The sequence below is a fragment of the Lolium perenne genome, chromosome 7, assembly GCF_019359855.2.
Source record: "Lolium perenne isolate Kyuss_39 chromosome 7, Kyuss_2.0, whole genome shotgun sequence".
NCBI classification, from domain to species: Eukaryota; Viridiplantae; Streptophyta; class Magnoliopsida; order Poales; family Poaceae; genus Lolium; species Lolium perenne.
This window is the reverse complement of record NC_067250.2, coordinates 186,848-204,101: the sequence shown is the minus strand read 5'-3', so window position 1 is coordinate 204,101 and position 17,254 is coordinate 186,848.

Below are 17,254 nucleotides of genomic sequence, written 5' to 3'. Positions count from 1 at the left end.
AAGGATCAGTACATGTACAATACATGTATACATACAATTGTACAATAGGCTAGACTACTTAACACCCCCCCTCAATCTAAACCTCTGCTAACTAGGTTGAGATTGTTCTTAAATCTGTCTAGCATCTGTCTTGTGGCCGGTTTAGTAAACACATCGGCCAGCTGATCATTAGTGGAAATAAACCTGACATCCAATAGGCCTGCTGCAACTCGTTCACGCACAAAGTGAAAGTCTACCTCAATGTGTTTCATGTGTAAGACAATGATTTGGGGGAACCGGCTCAACCCTAAACTGGGTGGCCTATCACATATATATATGGGTGTGTTACAATAGGTACAATACACGTACACATACACAGAAGTCATACACAGTCTAACACCCTCCCTAAATCTTAGCCACTTCTCAAAGAATCTAGAAGGGTAAGATTGCGCCTACAAGCCTCAAACTGTGGTAAAGGCAAAGGCTTAGTGAAGATGTCTGCAAGTTGATCCTTAGAAGAGATGAACTTGATCTGGAGTTGCTTCTGTGACACACGTTCCCGTACAAAGTGAAAGTCAACTTCGATGTGTTTCATTCGGGCATGGAATACCGGATTAGCCGAGAGGTATGTAGCACCAATGTTATCACACCAAAGAATAGGAGGCTGCGCTTGGGACATACCCAATTCCCGAAGCAAGGACTGTACCCAAATAATCTCTGCAGTAGCATCACCAACAGCCTTATACTCAGCTTCAGTACTGCTGCGAGAAACAGTCGCCTGTTTGCGAGCACTCCAGGCGATCAAACTAGAGCCATAGAACACAGCATAGCCCCTCGTGGATCGCCTGTCATCCGGACTGCCAGCCCAGTCCGCATCAGAGAACGCCGAAAGAACCCCTGAGGGATGCGGCCGGATATGAAGGCCATGAGACACTGTGAGTCGAACATAGCGCAAAATGCGCTTAACAGCAGACCAATGAGTGTCACGTGGTGCCTGTAAATACTGACAAACTCTGTTGACAGCAAAAGAGATATCGGGTCTCGTAATCGTCAAGTACTGAAGACCACCAACAATGCTTCTGTATTCTGTCGCATCCGCAGGAGACAGAAGCATACCATCAACAGCAGTGAGCTTGTCAGTGGAAGACATGGGCATGGCAATCGGCTTACACTTCAGCATCCCGGCTCGCTGTAAGAGCTCCAATGAGTATTTCTTTTGCGTCATAGTCAACCCGGCAGCACGAGGGGAAACCTCCACACCAAGAAAGTAATGAAGCCTCCCAAGATCTTTGACAGCAAAATCAGCACCAAGAGAGCGAACAAGAGCATCTGCAGCAACCTGAGACGAGCTGACTAAAATAATATCATCTACACAGACCAGCAAGTACATAGTGACTGTGGGCTTGTGCAGAAGAAATAAGGATGAGTCAGCTGTGGAGGGCGAAAAACCATGAGCACGAAGAGCAGTCGCAAGACGGGCATGCCAGGCACGAGGAGCTTGCTTCAAGCCATAGAGTGCTTTGGTGAGACGGCAGATATAATCAGGGCGGTTAGGATCTGCAAAGCTAGGCGGCTGCCGCATATAGACCTCCTCCTCCAATACTCCATGAAGGAAAGCATTCTGCACATCAAGCTGACGGAGAGACCAACCTCGAGTGACTGCAATAGAGAGAAGAAGCCGGATAGTAGTAGGCTTGACCACTGGACTACAAGTATCCTCATAATCAAGACCATAGCGCTGCCGAAATCCTCTAGCAACAAGACGCGCTTTATAGCGCTCAATAGAGCCATCAGCATGCTTCTTCACCTTAAAAACCCACTTGGAATCAATAATATTGACCTTCGGTGGTGAGGGAACAAGAGTCCATGTCTCATTACGAAGAAGAGCATGATACTCCTGTTCCATGGCCTCTCGCCAGTGAGGAATACTCATAGCAGCCTGGTAGTTGCGAGGCTCAGAGGTAGGATCCATGATGGCAGCAGCCATACATGCTGCATGCCAGGCGACGGTCCCATCAGTGCGCTCCTTGGTACAAAAAATGCCACTACGACTGCGCGTATGCGGGCGCAAATCAGGAGCTGTCGAGGTCGATGGAGCAGCCATCGAAGGCCCAGTCGGAGAGGGACTGGGCGAAGGAGACAGCAACGACCCAGCCGGCGAGGGGCTGGGCGACGCGCTGCGAGGCGACGCACTAGGCGACGATGGCGACGTCTCAATGCCTAGGCTGCTCGGCCAGAGAGACAGCCCAGGGGAGACAGGCGACGATGGCGTGGCGGGCGACCCTGGGCGAGAGCCAGACGGCCCAGCCGTGGAAGGCGAAGACGCACCAGGCGTCGAGGGTGGTTCGGCCAGCCCTGCATGGGCACGGGAACCAAGGCCATGCAAGGGCACGGCGCGATCGACGTGCACATCAGGCACAGCGCGATCATCATGCGCATCAGCGTGCACAGGCGAGGAAGTTTCCAATGTATCTTCCAAAAGTTCCAACCGAGCCCCACGTCCAGTGCCTGCACCATGGTTAGGCAATAATACAGGAGAGTATGCAACATCATCAAATTGGTCAGAGGCAATAGAGGATGAATGCATAGGTGGAGGTGCGGTGGGAGACACAGGGAGTTGAGCAAAAGGAAACACGTGCTCATCAAACACGGCATCCCGAGATATATACACACGATTAGTGGGAACATGGAGGCATTTGTAACCTTTATGCAAGGAACTATAGCCAAGAAAGACACACTTTTTGGATCGGAACTCAAGCTTGCGTTTATTGTATGGGCGAAGATGAGGCTAGCAAGCACAGCCAAACACCTTAAAAAAGGTATAGTCCGGCTGTTCATGAAGCAAGAGCTCAACAGGGGTCTTCATATTAAGAACACGTGTGGGTATACGGTTGATGAGAAAACATGCAGTGGTGAAAGCATCACTCCAAAACCGAAAAGGAACCGATGCATGAGCCAAAAGAGTGAGACCAGTTTCAACAATATGACGATGCTTACGTTCTACTGAACCATTCTGCTGATGTGTATGTGGACATGCTAAGCGATGTGCAATCCCAAGCGACTGGAAAAAAGAGTTGAGGTTGCGATATTCGCCCCCCCCCCAATCCGACTGAACATGAACAATCTTATGCTTGAGAAGGTGCTCAACATGCTTTTGAAACTGAACAAAAATATCGAACACATCAGATTTACGCTTAATGAGATAAAGCCAAGTGAAACGACTGTAAGCATCAACGAAACTGACATAATAATTATGATCACTAATGGAGGTTTGGGCAGGACCCCATACATCGGAAAAAAACAAGCTCTAGAGGATGTTTCACCTCACGAATAGACTTCGAAAAAGGAAGTTGATGACTCTTCCCCTGCTGACAAGCATCACACACTGCTACATCTTTATTGCTAGGAATGTTAGGAAGCTCATGACGACGCAAAACATGGCGAACAATAGGTGTGGCTGGATGCCCAAGGCGAGCATGCCACTGTGACGGCGAGACGCGAACTCCAGTAAAAACCCGAGAGACTCCAGGATGCTCCAAACGGTAGAGGCCTTGGCAAAGGCGCCCTGATGTCTACACACACTCCTTTTCCTGTAGACAGTGTTGGGCCTCCAAGAGCAGAGGTTTGTAGAACAACAGCAAGTTTTCCCTTAAGTGGATCACCCAAGGTTTATCGAACTCAGGGAGGAAGAGGACAAATATATCCCTCTCAAGCAACCCTGCGATCACAATGCAAGAAGTCTCTTGTGTCCCCAACACACCTAATACACTTGTCAGATGTATATGTGCACTAGTTCGGCGAAGAGATAGTGAAATACAAGTGGTATGAATGTATATGAGCAGTAGTAACGGCACCAGAAAATACTTGACTGTCTACGGCGACAGAAAATAGCTTGCTGGCATGCAGTAGTAATATTGCAGGAAGTAGAGATGCAGTAAAACAGTAAACAAGCGGTGATTGCAGTATTTGGAAACAAGGCCTAGGGATCATACTTTCACTAGTGGACACTCTCAACATTGATCACATAATAAAACCACTCTACACTCTATTGTTGGATGATGAACACCATTAATTGTGTAGGGCTACAAGAGCACCTCAATGCCGGAGTTAACAAGCTCCACAACATTCGATATTCATGTTTAAATAACCTTAGAGTACATGATAGATCAACACAACTATACCAAGTACTAACATAGCATGCACACTGTCACCATCACACTATGAAAGGAGGAATAGATCACATCAATACCATCATAGTAATAGTTAACTTCATAATCTACAAGAGATCACAATCATAAACTACGCCAAGTACTACATGATGCACACACTGTCACAATTACATCATGAAGGAGGAATAGAGTACTTCAATAACATCACTAGAGTAGCACATAGATTAATAGTGATACAAAGCTCATTGCAATCATAAAGGAATATAAATAAGGACTTCACTATGCTTATTCTGAATTACTCTCTGGCAAGATAACATCCAACTCAAATCATAACTCAGTGAATAAGTATTCTGTGAAATATAGCCTAAGAGACCCACACGGTGCACACACTGTCACCTTTACACACGTGGGACAAGGAGTCTCCGGAGATCACATAAGTAAAATCCACTTGAATAGCATAACGACATCTAGATTACAAAGCTCATCATATGGATCTCAATCATGTAAAGCAGCTCATGAGATCATTGTATTGAAGTACATGGAGAGAGAGATTAACCACATAGCTACCGGTACAGCCCCTTAGCCTCGATGGAGAACTACTCCCTCCTCATGGGAGACAGCAGCGGTGATGAAGATGGCGGTGGTGTCGATGGAGATGCCTTCCGGGAGCACTTCCCCGTCCCGGCGGCGTGCCGGAACAGAGACTCCTGTCCCCCAGATCTTGGCTTCGCGATGGCGGCGGCTCTGGAAGGTTTCTCGTACCGTGGCTTTTTCGTATCGAAGATTTAGGTCAGGGGGCTTCTTATAGGCGAAGAGGCGGAGTCGGAAGGCTGGCGGGGGCGCCACACAATAGGGGGGCGCCCCCCCTGGGCCGCGCCGGCCACATGTGTGGGGCCCACAGGGCTCCCCTCTGGTGCCTCTCGGGTGTTCTGGAAGCTTCGTGGAATTTTAAGATTCTGGGCGTTGATTTCGTCCAATTCCGAGAATATTTCTTTACTAGGATTTCTGAAACCAAAAACAGCAGAAAACAGGAACTGGCACTTCGGCATCTCGTCAATAGGTTAGTTCCGGAAAATGCATAAAAACATCATAAAGTGTGAACAAAACATGTAGGTATTGTCATAAAACAAGCATGGAACATCAGAAATTATAGATACGTTCACTACAAGAGATGGGGGATTTGTTGACGAAAACCCTGGTGACAAAAATGCATACCGTCATGGATGTGTCCTTATAGGTGACGAATTCATCTTTCGTCAAGAATTTAAGGTAATGCTTGACGGTATGATTTTTCGTCAACAAAAAATCGTCACCCATTACCCAAGCGGGAAGGGCTTCCATCGTGTCTGTTAATAGGTGACGAAATCAAAGATCGTGGTGACGAAATAATACTAAGTTACTTTATTAAATGTTATTAGTTTTATATATCATGCGTGACCCACTTGTCAGGAACATATTTAATTAAGTAAAAATTGTGGTTTGGAAGAATCGAACAAGGGCTTTGGCGTGACCGACGCGGAGTCTTACCGCTAAGGTAGATATGGAATTTTGATCTGGATTCGTAACTAGTCTATTCTACATATTTATTTCAATGGTGTGATCTAGATGTTACGACATAATAATTCCCTTATTAATATTTATGTCGGCCGTGGGTGCCTCGTTTAAGTCGCGCCGCTAGCAGACACGGCCTATATAGGTGCTCTTGCTAACAGTCGAATCGACTAGGGTTCTCGTCGAGGTGAGAAGAATTCCGTGAAGGCTCCATTGTGGTGGCGGCGAGACGCATCATCGGTGAGTTCTCCTGATTGTTCGTTAGGTCTAGATTTTTTAATCAGTTGTCAAGATCTGTTCTGAAGAACGTTGGCATGTTCTTAACTGAATTGTAGGCAATGGATCGAAGTTGGATAACTGATGGCACCAAGAAGTTCACAACAAAGTACATGGCAGGTGTTAGGGATTTCATCAAGTTTGCGCGAGAACACTTGGACAATACAGATGAACCAATCTTGCGCCCTTGCAAGGACTGCCTAAATCTGATACGTCAGGATATAAAAACAGTCGAGGATCACTGCAATTGTTCAGGTATGTCTATGACGTATACAAGATGGACTAGACATGGGGAAGGTTTTAGTGATGACGAAGGGCGGGATAGAAACGATGATGGTGCGTATGATAGTGACAACGATGAAGAGGAAGACAATGGTGATTGTTATGTTGATGATTCGTCTAGTATGATCGATGAACTGCAGAAGTCTGGAAATAAAGGTCCTGACCTGCCAAATCTGTATGCTAATCTAATTGAGTCAGCGAAAAAAGAACTTTATGAGGGATGCACCTCTTTCACTAGGTTGTCGTTCATTATTAAGCTCCTTCATGTCAAATCATACAGCCGGATAACAAACAGAGGATTTGATCTCTTACTTCAGCTTTTACGTACAGCTTTGCCAGATGTGGACTTTCCCAAATCATATGCTGATGCTAAGAGTGTTCTTTCTGATGTTGGGCTTGGTTATGAGACAATTCATGCATGCAAGTTTGATTGTTCTTTATTTTGGGGAGATCACAAGGACGATACGAACTGCCATGTTTGTGGATTATCAAGATATAGAGACCCTCTTTGGAAAAAAGAAAATCCCTCACAAGGTGTTAAGGTACTTTCCTATAATTAAAAGGTTGCAGAGACTATTTGTTAAAAAGGAAATGTCGACACATACTAGATGGCACAAAGAGAAGAGGGCTGTTGAGCCCAATGTACTGAGGCACCCTGCTGATGGTGAGGCATGGAAGCACTTTGATGGCAAGTTTGATTGGTTTGCTAAAGATCCTCGTAACATAAGACTAGGTTTTGCCACAGACGGCTTCAGTCCCTTTGGAAGTATGAGTAATCCTTACAAAGATGTGGCCTGTTTTTGTGATTCCTTACAACTTCCCACCATGGATGTGCATGGATCAATCGAATTACATGATGGCATTGCTAATCCCGGAAAGTATTCCCCGGGAAAGATTTTCATGTATTTATGCAGCCACCGATAGAAGATATGATGCAGCTATGGAGTGGTGTGGAGACATTTGATGCATGCACAGAGGAATATTTCCCATTGCATGCTGCGTTTCTTTGGTCTATTCATGATTATCCCGGATATGCCACTATGTCGAGCCGAAGCACAAGAGGATTTCATGCGTGTGTGCATTGCGATGAGAATCCTTGCGCTGAATCTTTGAAAAACAAAATTGGATATATTGGGCATCGGCGATTTCTTGATAAAAATCACCCATACAGGAAAAGCAGACTTTTCAATGGTAAAACTGAGACTAGAGATCCACCAAGGAAGTACACACCCAAAGAGGTAGCTGGGAAGGTAGAAAGGGTTAAGGATTTTGAACATGGGAAAAATCCAATAAGTAGAAAGCGGAAGCGTGCAACTGTACTCCGGTGAACCAACATGGCACCCGAAAGTCAGCTTACATCATCTACCGTGCGGCGTAACTTAAGATAGCTCACAACTTAGATGTGATGCATATTGAGAAGAACATATGTGACAATATTGTTGGTACACTACTTGAACTTGAGGGCAGGAATAAGGACACTGTTAGTGCTAGAATTGATTTGAAGAAATTCAAAATGTGGAAGAAGTATTGGTTGAAGAAAATTGTGAAGGATGATGATGATGCAGCAGTAACTTATGCGAAGCCACCTGCACCGTGGACGCTTTCGAAGGAACAGAAGAGACATTTGTGTAGGTATTTGGCAAACACTAGGTTCCCAGAGATGGTTATTGCGCAAACCGGGGAAGATGTGTGAATATTGATGGTTGTAAGGTTACCGGTATGAAGACGCATGATTGCCACATACTTGCAGCGAGTGTTGCCAGCTGGGCTCAAGGGAATTGCATCTAAGGAAATGTATGTGGCTATTGCAGAGCTAGGAAGATTTTTTAGGGAGCTGTGTGCCAAAACCCTGAAAGTTGATGTGCTGAATCGATTGAAGGTTGAAATTGTTGTGATCCTATGCAAACTTGAGAAGCTCTTCCCCCCAGCTTTTTTTGATGTAATGGTGCACTTAGCTATTCATCTTCCTGACGAGGCTCTTTTGAGGGGTCTGTTCATTATGGTTGGATGTATCCATTGAGAGAAGATTAGGTTATCTAAAGTCTACGGTCCGTAACAAAGCAAGGCGAGAAGGTTCTATCGCAGAGAGCTACATTGTTGATGAGTGTTTGATTTTTTGCTCTAGATTTTTCAAGGATGGCACGAAACAAGATTTAACAAAGATGATAGGAACCAAGACATACGGAGAAAACCTGATCTGACGAGATGGAAGTATTTTCAGTTGGAGCTAAAGGTCTTGGGAAATCCATTTTGAAACATTTTGACAAGGAATTTGACAAAATGGTTTGGTATGTGCTGAACAACTGTGACGATGTAGAACGTTATATCAAGTAAGTAGTTAGCTTCACTTTAATAACTACTTCTCAATGTTGCAGACATAATTGTCCTGTATTTCATATGTGTTTTTTCTATGTTTCAGTGAATTCCGACAAGAATTGGGAGGTAGGGGTGTGCGTGACATCGAGGAGACGGTTCAGAGAGTTTGCAGGTTGGTTTGCAAACCATGTGAGACAGTTGGACAATGCATCGAAGATTTGAAGTCTCCGGCTGCTGGCCCGCACCGGCGTGTAGTAGTATACGCTGGTTGCAACGTAAAGGGTGCGAGGTTTCGCACGCTTACTCGGGATAAAGACACGAAGACTCAAAATTCGGGCGTAGCGACTAAGGGATCTTTTGGTGATGCGAGATGAGACCGACTACTATGGTGTTCTGCAAGAAGTTCTTGAAGCTGCAAGCACGGGACTAACAAACACGGTGACAGGTCCGTGTACTTGTTTCGTTGCGACTGGTTCGACCTTGCGGGCAAGGGTTCCAAGATAAAAGATGATGGTTATTTTAAAAGCGTTAACACTTCTATCCTATGGTTCAAGAATTCACCATTCATATTGGCCAGTCAAGCTGAAACATGCTTCTATTTGGAGGATACAAAGTTTGGTGATCCGTGGAAAGTGGTGCGAAGTTCAGCCATAGACATGTGTACGACGTTCAGAATTAGAAGATGGTAACGATGATGCATTTGTACGAAATGAAGACGCATACCAGAGGAGGATGAAGGTTCGATCGACCATACATTTCATGATGTTGTCGACCTAGACGAGGAAGCAGAGGTGGAAGCAGAGGAGGATGATCATCGTCTCTTGAAGTTGTACGTATTCATGATGCTCATACAATTCGTGAACTAGAGAATGGGGAAGATAGTCCCAATGTTGACATGGATATGAGCGAAGATGAACTAGAGAATCAGGAAGATAGTCTCATATTGGAAGAGAACATACATGATGACGAGGGAAAAAATTCAGAAGAAGATAGTGATTTAGATTGATAGAAACATGTAATGCATACAACTATATGTTTTGTTCCAAACATTTGAAATGTTCTTATTTAGATGTTTACGATCTCGAACTTGTCATTGAATTATCCAGAAGGGTTTAAGAGCAAATTAATATAAGCAAAAATATGGACAAATATAAGAAAGCCAACATGTCGGTAACATAACTTTGACAATGGTTTTAATTAATCGACACTTGACACGATTACAACCAGCAGCACGATATGACTAACTATTGTTTTAACACAAGCAAAATCGACAATCGCATAAAGAGTCTTACAACTTAATTAAAACCTAAAGGGGCTGCATAGTTGGACACACGGGCACCATGAATCACGGACTAGCTACTCCAGATCGATTTCAGGCACATGGGTAGCAAACAAGTAAACCCCTGCATTTCCCAGGTAAAGCAAGAACAACATCTTGTCACCCATCTGAAGGTGCTTTTCCTTGTCCATGAACTCCTTCCACCCACTGACGCAGAGACGACCATCGTCTGAAGAAATTGCGTAGGACGCACGCACCAAAGTATCTGGGATGGCACACAATATCGATTGCACCAGATTGATCCATATCTAGAGGAACCAAACGGCTAGGGATTTTCTGTTCCAACAGTAGGGACATAGTTTAGTTAACACTTGTACGTAATGTAGGTCGCAAACTTAATGAAATGATATGATCTACTGCTTACCACGTGTTTGTTGTAATTTTCGCTGTTTGTCCAATTCAGAGTATGCAGCATTGGGACAACTAGTGCTCCTTGATCATAATCTCCAGCATTGTGGTACTCAACAAGGTAGTCCAAGTTGTCCACCTGAAGAATGACGGTATGCATCATCCTCCAATTTATCATTGTTCCATCAGTACTACTGAGCGAGTCAACAATGTCACGCTTCGTACGGGACAACTGGTAGTAAGCTGCATAATTAAAATAACTGACATAAGATGGAATAATTAATATGATCAATCATTCTGTCCAAAGGTGGATAATTACCTGGATGGATTAGTGGTTCGATTCCGATTATTACAAGAGTATCCTGACCAGATGACTTAATTCTGAAAATTAACTCCATGCCAACCTTAAAATTGTACACTCTAACAAATTCGTTCCAAAATCTTTCGTTGATATAGGTTCTGCCAGCTCTGTTGGTAACATTAACAACAAATGCATGGCCATCTTTGGTTCTAAGTGCAGCTTCAAAAGTTGTCCTGTCGGAGATGCGGACACCATACTTCTGAAGGAAATACGGTCTATAGTAGCAAGGGATGACCTAAATTCAGTAGAGTTAATACAAAAGTAAGTTAACTATTCTCAGATCTCATTAATATATAGGGGAGGTACATTGTTGCGCAAGTAATACATCGTATGTATCTAGGACTTCTATCAGCACATATCTGAACTTCTATCAGCACATATCTGAACTTCTATCAGCACATATCTGAACTTCTATCGGTATAGGACTGAACTACCGATACCTCTATCTCTAACAGCTACAACTATCGTAAAACTCATATGAACGTAAAAGTTATCACAACTATCCTAAAACTCAACCATAAATAAGCGGTTAATACATATGGTGAACAACAATTATTACACACATCTGAATAATCGTACTAAACTAGCAATAACTAATAGGATCACGTGTTAAACTTTGATGTGGCGGTGAATTAATAAAACATCTGAATGAATTTTAAACTTATAAGTGCATGTACCGTCTTCTCCTCAAAACCCTCTTGTAGTGTTTGCACGAAAAAACCTAACGTGACTCCCCCTCCGCCGCACATCCCCTTCTTGTCAAAGCAAACTGGACACTGCAAAAAATATGAAGAAAGATTACAAATCGGAAACAACGATCGATCGCGAGACGTACATTTTATTTACTTACTCCACTAGTAGGCGCCATCCTTGGTCTCGACGCGGAGCGAGAGTCTTACAAGTCTCGCCGGCGAGAGACGTGGCGAGCTGTGGCGGCGAGAGACGAGGCTACATCTCGCGCCGGATGAAGGAGGTCGTGATATGATGGCCAGTTATATCGTGGAGTAAATTTCGGTAGGTCAAGAGGAGGGCAAATGGGCGGTGCTGGGTTTTGACGTGATAACACGATCGAATGCGCAGGCCCCACTGGTCAGTTGGACTGCACGTCAGAAGTCACGACCCGCGTCAATATTCTCGTCGTCTACGCGTCTCAATATTCGCACGGAGTAATTAATGGGGATGATTTTTATCCCCTTCCCCCTCCCCTACCGTCTCAATATTCGCACCGCTTCCTGGTTGCCCCACTTCTCGTCGTCTCCGCTCCCTCAGTCTATTCGTCTCCTGCCGCCGCGTCGCCATGGACATGGATGAGCAGGAACTGCACTACTGGTGCAGCACGCGCGCAGTCCACATCCACGACGGCGGGGAACTGGAGGTTGTCTACACCAACGACCCCTGCAAAGTGTGCCGCGTCCTCGACATGTACACGGAGTGGCTCAAGGAGGACGAGCACAAGTTCGTGGGCCTCGACTTCGAGTACACCAACCATCGAGCCGAGGACGAGAAGAAGATCGCCGTGGTTCAACTCTGCATGCGTCGACATGTGCTGGTGTTCCACTACGCAGCGTAAGTCCCCTTTTTGAATCTTTCGATTGGGGTTTTTTAGTTTCCGCCGTTGTCTCTCTCTTCGACTCTCGTTAGACATTGTTCCCGAAAATCAGTACATTCCCGATCTAAATCTGCTAGACATTGTTCCCGAATATCAGTACATTCCCGATCTAAATCTGCTAGACATTGTTCCCGATTTATTAATTTGTTTCATCTTCGTCTCCTCTGTAGGTTCTTTGCATATTTGCTACTTAGTTTACTTGATTCGTTATACGATTGACTAGTTCATATGCTCGATCTGTGACTCCTTTTTACTTTACTTGATTCCTCATTTGATTGAGTAGTTCATATGCTCGATCTGTGACTTCCTTTTTTACTTTACTTCATCCCTAATTTGTTTCCTAGTTCATATGCTCGATCTGTGACTAGTACATTACTTTGTTTACTGCAGTGCTGCCCCGTGGGACGCTCCGGCTATCTGCGATTTCTTTGGAGAAGGAATCACGTTTGCGAGTGTTGACATCCGTGGTGACACGAGAGTTCTGTGGAGGTCATGGCACATGGAGATTCCTCGTGAGTACTACGTCGATCTCCAGGACGAGTACTTCAAGTACACTGGTCATCAGAGGGCTGGCATGGCTACCATGGCAGCCAGACTCATTGATTCATCGTACGGTGATATGAAGAAGAAGTTCCACCACCATCGGCACAGACTGTGGGGGGACTTCCCACTTCCAAAGATGAACATCGACTATGCAGCCATTGATGCTTGGGTCTCTTACGAGCTCTACCGCAAGATCGTGGTCGACAGAGTCCTTGATGCTGCATGACCCCCTGATCTTTTGGTTTGGTCTCCCTCCTGCGTGAGGTGCTTTTGGCTAGTAGTCAGTTCTTTTGAAACTGTAGATGCATGGTCTCGCAACCCAAAGACCGGTTTGTATTATATAGAAGTAAATATTTTGCCATGATATGTCAACAATTGTCCTGTGAGGTTTCAATTTTGCTGATTACCAACACAGATTGTATTTATGAAAACAAAACTTGAAACTAACAACAGCAACTACAAGTCGAAAAAAGGAGACATAAAAGTAGTAAACTTGTGGGACAAAGGGATATGTAATCTACACAACTCTTCACGCAAAAAAGATAAACCATCAACGATTTGTTGTACCCATTTGTTCCATTTCCGTCAAGATAGTCCGGATTACTTTTTTGTTGAGATATATACCCTCCTTAATTTATTGTGTAAACCCCCACAACGGTCATCTCCTCTTCAATTTATTGTGTAAACCCCCAGCAACGTTCACCTCCTCCTTATTTTATTGTGTAAACACCTACAACGGTCATCTCTCCCTTATAAACACCCACACGGCCATCCCTTCTGTCAATAGGTTCTGACTCTCTCTTCTTTGTTCACATACACTTGATCCATTGCCATGGCTTCCACGTCTCGGACGTGGACCGGAAGGGGAAGGGGAAGGGGAAGGGGAAGGGGAAGGGGAAGTGGATCATCATCATTGCCACCACCACCGTCAACACTGCCATTGATCATAGAGGAGTTCTTCATCGTCGTCTATGAAGACCCTTTGGTCAAGAAGGTATGTACGCGTTCCCACATATATGATGCATGTGATTAATTATGGGCATGTTCTAAAAAACCTTTAATTTCAAACGATCGGCGCTCGATCTCTTTGCAGGAACTACCAAAAAAATTTGCGGACTATCTTGACGGCCAGGAGCCAGCTAAGGTGTATCTGCGAGCAGCTGACTGCGGTCCTCGTCTCTGGACCGTGGAGGTCCTATTTGACGGACAAGGCCGAATGTACCTCGACAAGGGCTGGGAGAAATTCGCCATCGCGCACGGTGTGGATTTCGGCTGGTTCGTACACTTCAAATATGACGGCGATGATGTGCTCACAGTGAAGGTGTTCGACGGAACAATGTGCAGGAGGTACTACTACTCAGACGACGAAGATACTGACGATGAAAGCGATGACGACGTGAAGCCATGCATCCATCCCCTTTAGATAAGGGGATTATGACCAAGAATATATATGTAGCTTCATATGCATCGATTTAGAGATCTAGCTATTTTCTATATATTATGCATGTAAAAAATAATATCACATTTCCACTATTATTCGAGCACCACATCCTCCAAATTGTCCTGTGAGGTTTCAATTTTGCTGATTACCAACACAGATTGTATTTATGAAAACAAAACTTGAAACTAACAACAGCAACTACAAGTCGAAAAAAGGAGACATAAAAGTAGTAAACTTGTGGGACAAAGGGATATGTAATCTACACAACTCTGCTGTAGCCAAACATCTACACAAATGCAGCGTGCATCAACATGAAAAAAGAGATAAGATGTGCAGCAGTAATGCTTCTGCAACAAAGAAAGAACATATAAACATGACATAGTCTTAAACAATCTGGTATGATTGCCCAGGTTCCAAATAACAAAAGTAGAACATAGTCTTTGAAACATGACATAGTTTAACCATGAACCTCCAGGGGAACAACTAAACAGAAACTAAATTTAGTGGACAACATGAGGGCCAACAGCTGGACCGACGAGCGGGATGAGGCCAGTCTTGACGTAGTCCCTGAGGAACTTGCCAAAGGCAGCGTGCTTCGCCTTGTTAGCAGCCTTGTGCTTGTGCGCGCTACCTTTTCCAACTCCCGTCGCGTGCTGGATCAGACTCTCAATATCCTTCGGGAAAACCCTGCCGCAGAATGGGCAATTAGGCTTACCGTCCCGGCGGAAAGGGATCTGGCCAGTCTTCAGCTTCTTCAGAACGAAGCGGCTCTTCCGGTCCCGGTCCTCCTTGTCGCTGCCAATGTCCTCAGAGTCTTCCTGCGAATTTGAAAGTAAAGAAGAAGTGAGAGAAGGAAATTAACTGAAATACAATTCAAGCATTAAATATTTTTTTATGAACATTACTAAGAAGTAATCATCATGTAGAATCAACATTTATGATCCAGATCCAACCATAGATAATTAGTTCACTAATATAAATATGCACCAATTTAAACTGTTGTCACAAATTGTTCATGGGTAGTCCAATGATGTACACACTATGGTTTCATCGTATAAATAAGCACCAGTCTAAGACAAATGGTGATTATAAAATCCATGGATCAGATCAATTAATAGTACCTATAATATAATTCTTGTAATCATAATCACTCTGGCATGATTCATATTCGGATGAATTTAAGTTTGAAATGCAGTGAGCATTACACTAAGCATGTATGATTCATCACACACAAGGAATCATGACCTAATTAAGATAACTGTCCTCTACTAATTTGAAACATGCATGAATATTCATGGTACCATAAATCATTTGGTTGATACTTTGGTACAGTTGAATCAAGATGTGCATCAAATATTACAAATCTAGTAACTACAAACCATAAATCGGATGAGTAAGAACCCTAGAATCATCAATTTGTACAACAAGTTGCAGACAGGGCAAATCAATCTACCGTACGAGCAAACCCTAAGGTGAACAGTAAGATCAAGAAAAACAGGGGATCGATCGGAATAGTAGAGTACCTCGCTGCAGTTGTCCGAGGCCTCCTCTTCGAACTCGTCGCACTCTCTGGGGCCATATAGCTCGCGGTACTGCCTGGAGTCGCGGTAGAACGGGTCATTCGGATCAAAGCCCTGGTCATCTGCTTGTGCCGCGGGAGCGAGGACGTCTCCGTTGGCCTCATCAGCGACGGCGACCACGGCCGGTTGGGCGGAGCCCTCCACGGTCACGGCGCGGCGAAGAGCGGCTCTGCTAGTTCCGGAAGAAGATCCCGCCTCCGCGGCGTCGACGACTACCGGAGCATTGCCGTCGCTTCTGTCGACGTTGACGACCGCACTCGCCTCCGGCTCGTCTCCGCGAACACGCTTCATCTTCGGGATCTTTGGTGGAAGGGGAGGTCGGTGGTGCGCTGGTGGAGGTGCAAGCAGGGTTTTTTGCCAGATTGGGGAATAGAAGTTGCGGGTGGGAGAGACGATGGGGCCGATGGATATACAGTAGATGCTGCCGTTTGGGTTCCTCTGTGTGACGCGTGCGTGTGAAAACGTGGATTCCTGCATGTAGTCCACTTTCCCATTACTTTGACATGGGTCCCACGCATGACGGATGGGTAGGCACAGAATTTTCAAGATGGGTATTAAAAACTATAAAATATTTTAAATACGAATTAGTGATCACACATAGAAAGAAATAAATAAAAAATGAATCGAGTATGTAAATTCTTTCAAATTTCTAAGAATTTCATACCATGATTAGGGCTGGAATTTTGAGTGTTTGGTCAAACCTAGGTTGACCCCATTGTACTAAGAGGTTGTCAAACCTTTTCAAAGTGAAACTTCTGTTCTAGGGTAATGTGGTGATGCCAAATCAGACCAACACGTGTTCCCAATTTTCCCAATACCCTAAGATGTACATGCTTGACAAGTGATGCCTCTTCTTGAGTTTAGGGGATGAATTTTTGAAAATTTTCAAACCAAACTGCCAAGATAGCATGCTAGCATCATTACCCACATGTTGATGCACCCTTGTGCCAAATTTCAGTCCATTTCAAGTTAGGTACCTCAAAAAATGGTGTCCCCATGGTGTAGATGTGTCGAAAGAGGGGTTTTCTCGGACGAAAAGAGGGGGGAATGGCCAAAAACTGACCAAACCACCATGGATTGGGGCAAGATTTGGCACCCTTGTGCACATTGTGATATGACACCTTGGTTGCTATGGGTTTTGATTTTTTGGAGTTGGTGGCATGGTGTCCCCATGGTGGAGATGTGTCGAAAGAGGGGTTTTCGGACGAAAAGAGGGGGGGAATGGCCAAAAACTGACCAAACCACCATGGATTGGGGCATGATTTGGCACCCTTGTGCACATTGTGATATGAAACCTTGGTTGCTATGGGTTTTGATTTTTTGGAGTTGGTGCCATGGTGTCCCCATGGTGGAGATGTGTCGAAAAAGGGGTTTTCGGACGAAAAGAGGGGGGAATGGCCAAAAACTGACCAAACCACCATGGATTGGGGAAAGATTTGGCACCCTTGTGCACATTGTGA